Here is a 10,000-nt window from a genome sequence, read left to right as displayed (position 1 = left end):
CCCCACCGCACTGGCGGGGGGCGGCCGGGCTCGCCCGTACGGACTCGGGTCGACGCGGCCGAGGCCAACGCCCCGCCGCGCCCGGCCGCGCCGGAGGGCCGCGGCGCGCGGACTGCTCGATGGTGGAACGGGTGTCCCTCCGCCGGCAGCCGCGCGCGGGCCCCCTGGACAAACGGTGACGGGCGCGGCGAAACGCGGCACGGCGCGTCTGGCTGCACTTAAGGGGACGGAGGCCGGCTGTCGGGCCGAGGCCTACGAAAAACCCCCAACTGCGGGAAAGTAGCGGAGGACGGGGTCGGCCGCCCTCCTTTTCCCGATTGATTGGTAAGCGACGCTCAGACAGGCGTGGCCCCGGGAGGGACCCGGGGCCGCAAGGTGCGTTCGAAGTGTCAATGATCAATGTGTCCTGCAATTCACATTAGTTCTCGCAGCTAGCTGCGTCCTTCATCGACGCACGAGCCGAGTGATCCACCGCTAAGAGTTGTTCGTTTGTGGATTTGTTTTGGGGGTTGAGGCCATAGATCGGAGACAAAGGTTTGACATGGGGGATAACGGCGCCGCCGGGCGCTACCCCCTCCCGCCCGCGCCCACCCCCCCCTCCCGGCAAGGGAACGTGGGGGGGTTAAAGTACGGACGGTGGAAGAGACATTGAACCCCCCCGGGCCCGCCGAAGGCGGGCCAAGAGTTGGGTACCCGGCGACTTGGTTTTTTTGGTTCCGAGGGCGGCCAGGCCCCGCTGACACCGACGGCTGCGGGGCTGAGGGAGGGGGAGTAGCGCAGGGCGGTCGAGCCCCGGCATTGCCCCCCCTCCCGGCCCCGGCCCGCCGGCCGTGGCCCGGCCAGACTAGTGGTTTAGACAAGTACCCAGGACGGCGGGAACGTAACAAGCAGGAGCGGGGCGGGACGAGGCGGCGGGGACGGGGCGATCCAGACCGGGGACGGACGAGGTCGGGCCGGGGGAAAAGGAGCCGGATGTCTGCGCGCGGCTTGCCCCGCGCGCAGCCCGGGTTTCCTTCTGGGGGTTAAACGGATAACTGCACGCGACTCGCGCCGCGTGCAGCCCCCGCAATCCCCACTCCCCTTCCCTGTTACAGCCGTCCCCGCGGGCCACACTACCGCACGGGTCCCGGTACCTACTCCTTGCATGCCTGAAACCTACCGCCACGGGATGCGGCTCCGGGCCGCGGCGAGGCCCCCGGCGGCGCGGCGGGCGTAACGGGCCGGCCCCGCCCGGCAAGCGGGCGAAAACCGTCCCCTCCGCACCAGCCTCACGCGCCGGGGACACCCTCCGCGCCCCTCGGCACAAAAGTTTTGGGAGCGGGGAAGAGGAAGATTTCTCCTCCTTTCCCCGAAAGGCGGGCCGCTGGCCGCTCAACCGGTAATGATCCTTCCGCAGGTTCACCTACGGAAACCTTGTTACGACTTTTACTTCCTCTAGATAGTCAAGTTTGATCGTCTTCTCGACGCAGCCGCCGCACCGCTGCCGGCCTCCGGCGGGGCCCATCCGAGGACCTCACTAAGCCATCCAATCGGTTAGTAGCGACGGGCGGTGTGTACAAAGGGCAGGGACTTAATCAACGCGGCTTATGACCCGCGCTTACTGGGAATTCCTCGTTCGTGGGAAATAATTGCAGTCCCCAGTCCCTATCACGAGCGGGGTTCAGAGGGTTACCCGCGCCTCTCGGCGCAGGGCAAGCGCACACGCTGGTCCGCTCAGTGTGGCGCGCGTGCAGCCCCGGACATCTAAGGGCATCACAGACCTGTTATTGCTCAATCTCGCGTGGCTGAGCGCCACTTGTCCCTCTAAGAAGTTTTTCGGACGCCGACCGCTCGGGGGCCGCGTAACTATTTAGCATGCCGGAGTCTCGTTCGTTATCGGAATTAACCAGACAAATCGCTCCACCAACTAAGAACGGCCATGCACCACCACCCACGGAATCGAGAAAGAGCTGTCAATCTGTCAATCCTGTCCGTGTCCGGGCCGGGTGAGGTTTCCCGTGTTGAGTCAAATTAAGCCGCAGGCTCCACTCCTGGTGGTGCCCTTCCGTCAATTCCTTTAAGTTTCAGCTTTGCAACCATACTCCCCCCGGAACCCAAAGACTTGGTGGTTTCCCGGCGCTGCCCGGCGGGTCATGGGAATAACGCCGCCGGATCGCGAGTCGGCATCGTTTATGGTCGGAAACTACGACGGTATCTGATCGTCTTCGAACTCCGACTTTCGTTCTTGATTAATGAAAACATTCTTGGCAAATGCTTTCGCCCTGGCCCGTCTTGCGCCGGTCCAAGAATTTCACCTCTAGCGGCGCAATACGAATGCCCCCGGCCGTCCCTCTCAATCATGCCCCAGTTCAGGAGGGAAAACCCACAAATAGAACCGGGTCCTATTCCATCATTCCTAGCTGCGGTATGCAAGGCGGCGCGGGCCTGCTTTGAACACTCTAATTTTTTCAAAGTAAACGCTTCGGGCCCCAGGTTAGCGGGACACCCAGCCAAGGGCATCCCGGGGGCGGCCGAGAGGCAGGGGCTGGACAGACGGTGGCACGCCTCGCGGCGGACCGTCAGCTCGCGTCCCGAGTCCACTACGAGCTTTTTAACTGCAGCAACTTTAAGATACGCTATTGGAGCTGGAATTACCGCGGCTGCTGGCACCAGACTTGCCCTCCAATTGTTCCTCGCCAAAGGGTTTGGGTGTTCGCTCATTCCAATTACAGGGCCTCGAAAGAGTCCTGTATTGTTATTTTTCGTCACTACCTCCCCGTGTCGGGAGTGGGTAATTTGCGCGCCTGCTGCCTTCCTTGGATGTGGTAGCCGTTTCTCAGGCTCCCTCTCCGGAATCGAACCCTGATTCCCCGTTACCCGTTGTCACCATGGTAGGCGCAGAAAGTACCATCGAAAGTTGATAGGGCAGACATTCGAATGAGACGTCGCCGCCGCGGGGGGGCCGGCGATCGGCTCGGGCGTTATCTAGAGTCACCAAAGGGGGGGCCGGGCCGGCGGCACCGCGGAGACCGACAGCCCGCCGGCTGTGAAAGCCGGCGGGCCCGCTGCACCGCGGCAAACCGAACCCGCGTGGGTTTTGGGTCTGATAAATGCGCGCGTCCCCGCGGAGACGGGTCGGCGCTCGTTTGCATGTATTAGCTCTAGAATTGCCACAGTTATCCAAGTAACGGTGGAGCGATCAAAGGAACCATAACTGATTTAATGAGCCATTCGCAGTTTCACTGTATCGGAACCGTGTGTACTTAGACTTGCATGGCTTAATCTTTGAGACAAGCATATGCTACTGGCAGGATCAACCAGGTAGCCCTCGCGTCCGGCGGTCTGTGTTTCTTGCATTGGAACCGGAGCTGAGCGGGGAGCCGGGCGCGGGGAACCGGGCGGCGCCCGCGGAGACGGCCTCCCGCGGGGTTACCCCCGGCGGCACCCCAGCCTCCCTCGTTGTTTTTTCTCTCTCATTTTTTTCGGACGTGGGCTACCGAAATTTCCGTTACCGATTCAGCCCCCGTGCGCGGTGAGGAAGTCGGCTGGGCCTCGGTATGTACTCGGTCCGTAGAGGCCGCGTTACCGCGTGGCGGTCAGTCGCGGGAGGGAGCCGGAGCCGCCCGCACGCCGCGACCGCAACACGCACTCGGAGGCGGCGTCTTCTGACAGACGCCGGTAGGGTTGAGAAACATGCTTTTTCGGAAAGGACCCGCTCGGCTGACGCGGGCCTGGGCTCCCGCACCCCTCTCGTGGCGGGGCACCCGCGAGCGCGGCGGAACTCCCGTGTAGGGCATCTCTGGGCCCGTGTGGCCGACGGGCACGCGACAGGGTCGTCTCGGTCTCGCGACGAAAGCGGTTTCGCGCTGGTTGGTGCGCTAGAGGTCGATCCGCAGGCCGAAGGAACCGTCCACCCGAACACCCCGGCGCGAGGCCGGGGCCGGCAGGGGCCCTCGATGGCGGGTCATGCTTGCCAATCGGTCAGTGGTTGGTGTGGTGCAGTACATGTCAGGGTGTGGGTGCGAGATGGGCCGGGAGGACCGCTCCTCCTGCGTCGGACCCCGAGTCATAGGAAGTGCCGTTTTGTCACAACCCCAGGGGTGGGGTGGGTAACGGGTAGGGAAGTGCCGGCCAACGCGCAGAGGTCGACCCGCAGGCCGAAGGAACCGTCCACCCGAACACCCCGGCGCGAGGCCGGGGCCGGCGGGGGCCCTCCGATGGCGGGTCATGATTGCCAATCGGTCAGTGGTTATGTGTGTGCTGCGGTGCCGGCCAACGCTCAGAGGTCGACCCGCAGGCCGAAGGAACCGTCCACCCGAACACCCCGGCGCGAGGCCGGGCCGGCAGGGGCCCTCCGATGGCGGGTCATGATTGCCAATCGGTCAGTGGTTGTGTGTGTGCTGCGGTGCCGGCCAACGCTCAGAGGTCGACCCGCAGGCCGAAGGAACCGTCCACCCGAACACCCCGGCGCGAGGCCGGGGCCGGCAGGGGCCCTCCGATGGCGGGTCATGATTGCCAATCGGTCAGTGGTTATGTGTGTGCTGCGGTGCTGCGGTGCCGGCCAACGCTCAGAGGTCGACCCGCAGGCCGAAGGAACCGTCCACCCGAACACCCCGGCGCGAGGCCGGGGCCGGCAGGGGCCCTCCGATGGCGGGTCATGATTGCCAATCGGTCAGTGGTTGTGTGTGTTGCGGTGGGGCCGGGAGGGACCGCTCCTCCTGCGTCGGACCCGGGTCATGGGAAGTGCCGTGTGGCGGTGGTGGGGCCGGGAGGACCGCTCCTCCTGCGTCGGACCCGAGTCATGGGAAGTGCCGTGTGGCGGGGCCGGGAGGACCGCTCCTCCTGCGTCGGACCCGAGTCATAGGAAGTGCCGTGTGGCGGGGCCGGGAGGACCGCTCCTCCTGCGTCGGACCCGAGTCATAGGAAGTGCCGTGTGGTGGGGCCGGGAGGACCGCTCCTCCTGCGTCGGACCCGAGTCATAGGAAGTGCCGTGTTGCGCTGGTGGGGCCGTGCCCGCCAACAGCCTTCAGTGGTCGGATACCACGTTTGCAAGCTCCCCGCTGGAATGGGGACTTAGAAGAAATGAGGGGAAAATTCCCCCGGAGCTCCGTGCCTGAGGGCGGGCTGTGAGCCGCGCCGCGTCCGCCAACAGCCTTCCATGGTCGGACACCATTGTCGCAAGTTGCCCGCTGGAATGGGCACATAGAAGAAATTTCGAGGATAACATCCACCAGAGCGCCAGGGCGGCCGTTATTGCAGTATGCGTCCGCCTGGCAGCTCTCTTCCGCGGGAACCATTGGGCAATTTCTTTCACGGAGGTGGACATAGAAGAATTTTTGTTTCTAAAAACGTGGTTCCTAAAAATGTGCCCCAGGTGTTTTGGAAAACCCGGGTAAACCTGGGAAGTAGGCAAATGACCCTCTGACTAGGGGGAAAAACGTTTGCCTACTGCAGCGCCCCTAATGCAATTCGGCGGAACTGCAACGCCCCTGGTCGCCTAAACGCTACCCTGGTCGCCTAAACCTCACCCCTGGTCGCCTAAACCTCACCCCTGGTCGCCTAAAAGTCACCCCTGGTCGCCTAAATTGTCAACCCCTGGTCACCTAAATTGTCAACCCCTGGTCGCCTAAAGGGGACTTAGAAGAAATGAGGGGGCAAATTCCCCCGGAGCTCCGTGCCTGAGGGCGGGCTGTGAGCCGCGCCGCGTCGCCAACAGCCTTCAGTGTCGGATACAATGTTTGAAAGGTCCCCGCTGGAAAGGGGACTTAGAAGAAATGAGGCAAATTTCCCCGGAGCTCCGTGCCTGAGGGCGGGCTGTGAGCCGCGCCGCGTCCGCCAACAGCCTTCAGTGGTCGGATACAATGTTTGAAAGGTCCCCGCTGGAAAGGGGACTTAGAAGAAATGAGGCAATTTCCCCGGAGCTCCGTGCCTGAGTGCGGGCTGTGAGCCGCGCCGCGCCCGCCAACAGCCTTCAGTGGTCGGATACAATGTTTGAAAGTTCCCGCTGGAAAGGGGACTTAGAAGAAATGAGGCAAATTTCCCCGGAGCTCCGTGCCTGAGGGCGGGCTGTGAGCCGCGCCGCGTCCGCCAACAGCCTTCAGTGGTCGGATACAATGTTTGAAAGGTCCCCGCTGGAAAGGGGACTTAGAAGAAATGAGGCAAATTTCCCCGGAGCTCCGTGCCTGAGGGCGGGCTGTGAGCCGCGCCGCGCCCGCCAACAGCCTTCAGTGGTCGGATACAATGTTTCAAAGTTCCCCGCTGGAAAGGGGACTTAGAAGAAATGAGGCAAATTCACCCGGAGCTCCGTGCCCGAGGGCCGGCTATGAGCCGCGCCGTGCCCGCCAACAGCCTTCCACGGTCGGATACAATGTTTCAAAGTTCCCCGCTGGAAAGGGGACTTAGAAGGAATTTGTCAAATTCACCCGGAGCTCCGTGCCTGAGGGCCGGCTATGAGCCGCGCCGTGCCCGCCAACAGCCTTCTTTGGTCGGATACAATGTTTCAAAGTTCCCCGCTGGAAAGGGGACTTAGAAGAAATGAGGCAAATTTCACGGAGCTCCGTGCCTGAGGGCGGGCTGTGAGCCGCGCCGCGCCCGCCAACAGCCTTCCTTTGGTCGGATACAATGTTTGAAAGTTCCCCGCTGGAAAGGGGACTTAGAAGAAATGAGGCAAATTTCCCCGGAGCTCCGTGCCTGATGGCGGGCTGTGAGCCGCGCCGCGCCCGCCAACAGCCTTCAGTGGTCGGATACAATGTTTGAAGTTCCCCGCTGGAAAGGGACTTAGAAGAATTGAGTAAAATTCACCCGGAGCTCCGTGCCCGAGGGCCGGCTATGAGCCGCGCCGCGCCCGCCAACAGCCTTCCTTTGGTCGGATACAATGTTTCAAAGTTCCCCGCTGGAAAGGGGACTTAGAAGAAATTTGTGAAAATTCACCCGGAGCTCCGTGCCTGAGGGCCGGCTATGAGCCGCGCCGTGCCCGCCAACAGCCTTCCACGGTCGGATACAATGTTTCAAAGTTCCCCGCTGGAAAGGGGACTTAGAAGAAATTGTGAAAATTCACCCGGAGCTCCGTGCCCGAGGGCCGGCTATGAGCCCCGCCGTGCCCGCCAACAGCCTTCCACGGTCGGATACAATGTTTCAAAGTTCCCCGCTGGAAAGGGGACTTAGAAGAAATTTGTGAAAATTCACCCGGAGCTCCGTGCCTGAGGGCCGGCTATGAGCCGCGCCGTGCCCGCCAACAGCCTTCCTTTGGTCGGATACAATGTTTCAAAGTTCCCCGCTGGAAAGGGGACTTAGAAGAAATTTGTAAAATTCACCCGGAGCTCCGTGCCCGAGGGCCGGCTATGAGCCCCGCCGTGCCCGCCAACAGCCTTCCACGGTCGGATACAATGTTTCAAAGTTCCCCGCTGGAAAGGGGACTTAGAAGAAATTTGTAAAATTCACCCGGAGCTCCGTGCCTGAGGGCCGGCTATGAGCCGCGCCGTGCCCGCCAACAGCCTTCCACGGTCGGATACAATGTTTCAAAGTTCCCCGCTGGAAAGGGGACTTAGAAGAAATTTGTGAAAATTCACCCGGAGCTCCGTGCCCGAGGGCCGGCTATGAGCCGCGCCGTGCCCGCCACAGCCTTCCACGGTCGGATACAATGTTTCAAAGTTCCCCGCTGGAAAGGGACTTAGAAGAAATTTGTGAAAATTCACCCGGAGCTCCGTGCCTGAGGGCCGGCTATGAGCCGCGCCGTGCCCGCCAACAGCCTTCCCACGGTCGGATACAATGTTTCAAAGTTCCCCGCTGGAAAGGGGACTTAGAAGAAATTTGTGAAAATTCACCCGGAGCTCCGTGCCCGAGGGCCGGCTATGAGCCGCGCCGTGCCCGCCAACAGCCTTCCACGGTCGGATACAATGTTTCAAAGTTCCCCGCTGGAAAGGGGACTTAGAAGAAATTTGTGAAAATTCACCCGGAGCTCCGTGCCTGAGGGCCGGCTATGAGCCGCGCCGTGCCCGCCAACAGCCTTCCACGGTCGGATACAATGTTTCAAAGTTCCCCGCTGGAAAGGGGACTTAGAAGAATTGAGTAAAATTCACCCGGAGCTCCGTGCCCGAGGGCCGGCTATGAGCCGCGCCGTGCCCGCCAACAGCCTTCCACGGTCGGATACAATGTTTCAAAGTTCCCCGCTGGAAAGGGGACTTAGAAGAAATGAGGCAAATTCACCCGGAGCTCCGTGCCCGAGGGCCGGCTATGAGCCGCGCCGTGCCCGCCAACAGCCTTCCACGGTCGGATACAATGTTTCAAAGTTCCCCGCTGGAAAGGGGACTTAGAAGAAATGAGGCAAATTCACCCGGAGCTCCGTGCCCGAGGGCCGGCTATGAGCCGCGCCGTGCCCCGCCCAACCAGCCTTCAGTGGTCGGATACAATGTTTCAAAGTTCCCGCTGAAAGGGGACTTAGAAGAAATGAGGCAAATTCCCCCGGAGCTCCGTGCTCGAGGCCGGCTATGAGCCGCGCCGTGCCCCGCCAACAGCCTTCCTTTGGTCGGATACAATGTTTCAAAGTTCCCCGCTGGAAAGGGGACTTAGAAGAAATGAGGCAAATTCCCCCGGAGCTCCGTGCTCGAGGGCCGGCTATGAGCCGCGCCGTGCCCGCCAACAGCCTTCCTTTGGTCGGATACAATGTTTCAAAGTTCCCGCTGGAAAGGGGACTTAGAAGAAATGAGGCAAATTCCCCCGGAGCTCCGTGCTCGAGGGCCGGCTATGAGCCGCGCCGTGCCCGCCAACAGCCTTCCTTTGGTCGGATACAATGTTTCAAAGTTCCCCGCTGGAAAGGGGACTTAGAAGAATTGAGCAAATTTCACCGGAGCTCCGTGCCTGAGGGCGGGCTGTGAGCCGCGCCGCGCCCGCCAACAGCCTTCCTTTGGTCGGATACAATGTTTGAAAGTTCCCCGCTGGAAAGGGGACTTAGAAGAAATGAGGCAAATTTCCCGGAGCTCCGTGCCTGATGGCGGGCTGTGAGCCGCGCCGCGCCCGCCAACAGCCTTCAGTGGTCGGATACAATGTTTGAAAGTTCCCCGCTGGAAAGGGGACTTAGAAGAATTGAGTAAAATTCACCCGGAGCTCCGTGCCCGAGGCCGGCTATGAGCCGCGCCGCGCCCGCCAACAGCCTTCCTTTGGTCGGATACAATGTTTCAAAGTTCCCCGCTGGAAAGGGGACTTAGAAGAAATTTGTGAAAATTCACCCGGAGCTCCGTGCCTGAGGGCCGGCTATGAGCCGCGCCGTGCCCGCCAACAGCCTTCCACGGTCGGATACAATGTTTCAAAGTTCCCGCTGGAAAGGGGACTTAGAAGAAATTTGTGAAATTCACCCGGAGCTCCGTGCCCGAGGGCCGGCTATGAGCCGCGCCGTGCCCGCCAACAGCCTTCCACGGTCGGATACAATGTTTCAAAGTTCCCCGCTGAAAGGGGACTTAGAAGAAATTTGTGAAAATTCACCCGGAGCTCCGTGCCCGAGGGCCGGCTATGAGCCGCGCCGTGCCCGCCAACAGCCTTCCACGGTCGGATACAATGTTTCAAAGTTCCCCGCTGGAAAGGGGACTTAGAAGAAATTTGTGAAAATTCACCCGGAGCTCCGTGCCTGAGGGCCGGCTATGAGCCGCGCCGTGCCCGCCAACAGCCTTCCACGGTCGGATACAATGTTTCAAAGTTCCCCGCTGGAAAGGGGACTTAGAAGAAATTTGTAAAATTCACCCGGAGCTCCGTGCCCGAGGGCCGGCTATGAGCCGCGCCGTGCCCGCCAAACAGCCTTCCACGGTCGGATACAATGTTTCAAAGTTCCCCGCTGGAAAGGGGACTTAGAAGAAATTTGTGAAATTCACCCGGAGCTCCGTGCCCGAGGGCCGGCTATGAGCCGCGCCGTGCCCGCCAACAGCCTTCCACGGTCGGATACAATGTTTCAAAGTTCCCCGCTGGAAAGGGGACTTAGAAGAATTGAGTAAAATTCACCCGGAGCTCCGTGCCTGAGGGCCGGCTATGAGCC

General features: G+C 61.4%; 2 non-coding genes across 2 annotated transcripts; both read right to left on the bottom strand.

Annotated features, from left to right (window-relative positions):
* Positions 1 to 329: 329 nt before the first annotated feature.
* On the bottom strand, positions 330 to 483 carry LOC148314284 (5.8S ribosomal RNA). Its single transcript, XR_015841848.1, has one exon. It is a non-coding gene; the product is annotated as a 5.8S ribosomal RNA (ribosomal RNA).
* Positions 484 to 1,379: 896 nt separating this feature from the next.
* Positions 1,380 to 3,303, bottom strand: LOC148314283 (18S ribosomal RNA). Its single transcript, XR_015841850.1, has one exon. It is a non-coding gene; the product is annotated as an 18S ribosomal RNA (ribosomal RNA).
* Positions 3,304 to 10,000: the final 6,697 nt, after the last annotated feature.

This window comes from Idiotropiscis lumnitzeri, unplaced genomic scaffold (genome assembly GCF_059441095.1).
Source record: "Idiotropiscis lumnitzeri isolate Australia: NSW breed Sydney's pygmy pipehorse unplaced genomic scaffold, RoL_Ilum_1.0 HiC_scaffold_342, whole genome shotgun sequence".
In the NCBI taxonomy this organism is placed as follows: Eukaryota; Metazoa; Chordata; class Actinopteri; order Syngnathiformes; family Syngnathidae; genus Idiotropiscis; species Idiotropiscis lumnitzeri.
This window is presented reverse-complemented; position numbering and strand designations above follow the sequence as displayed.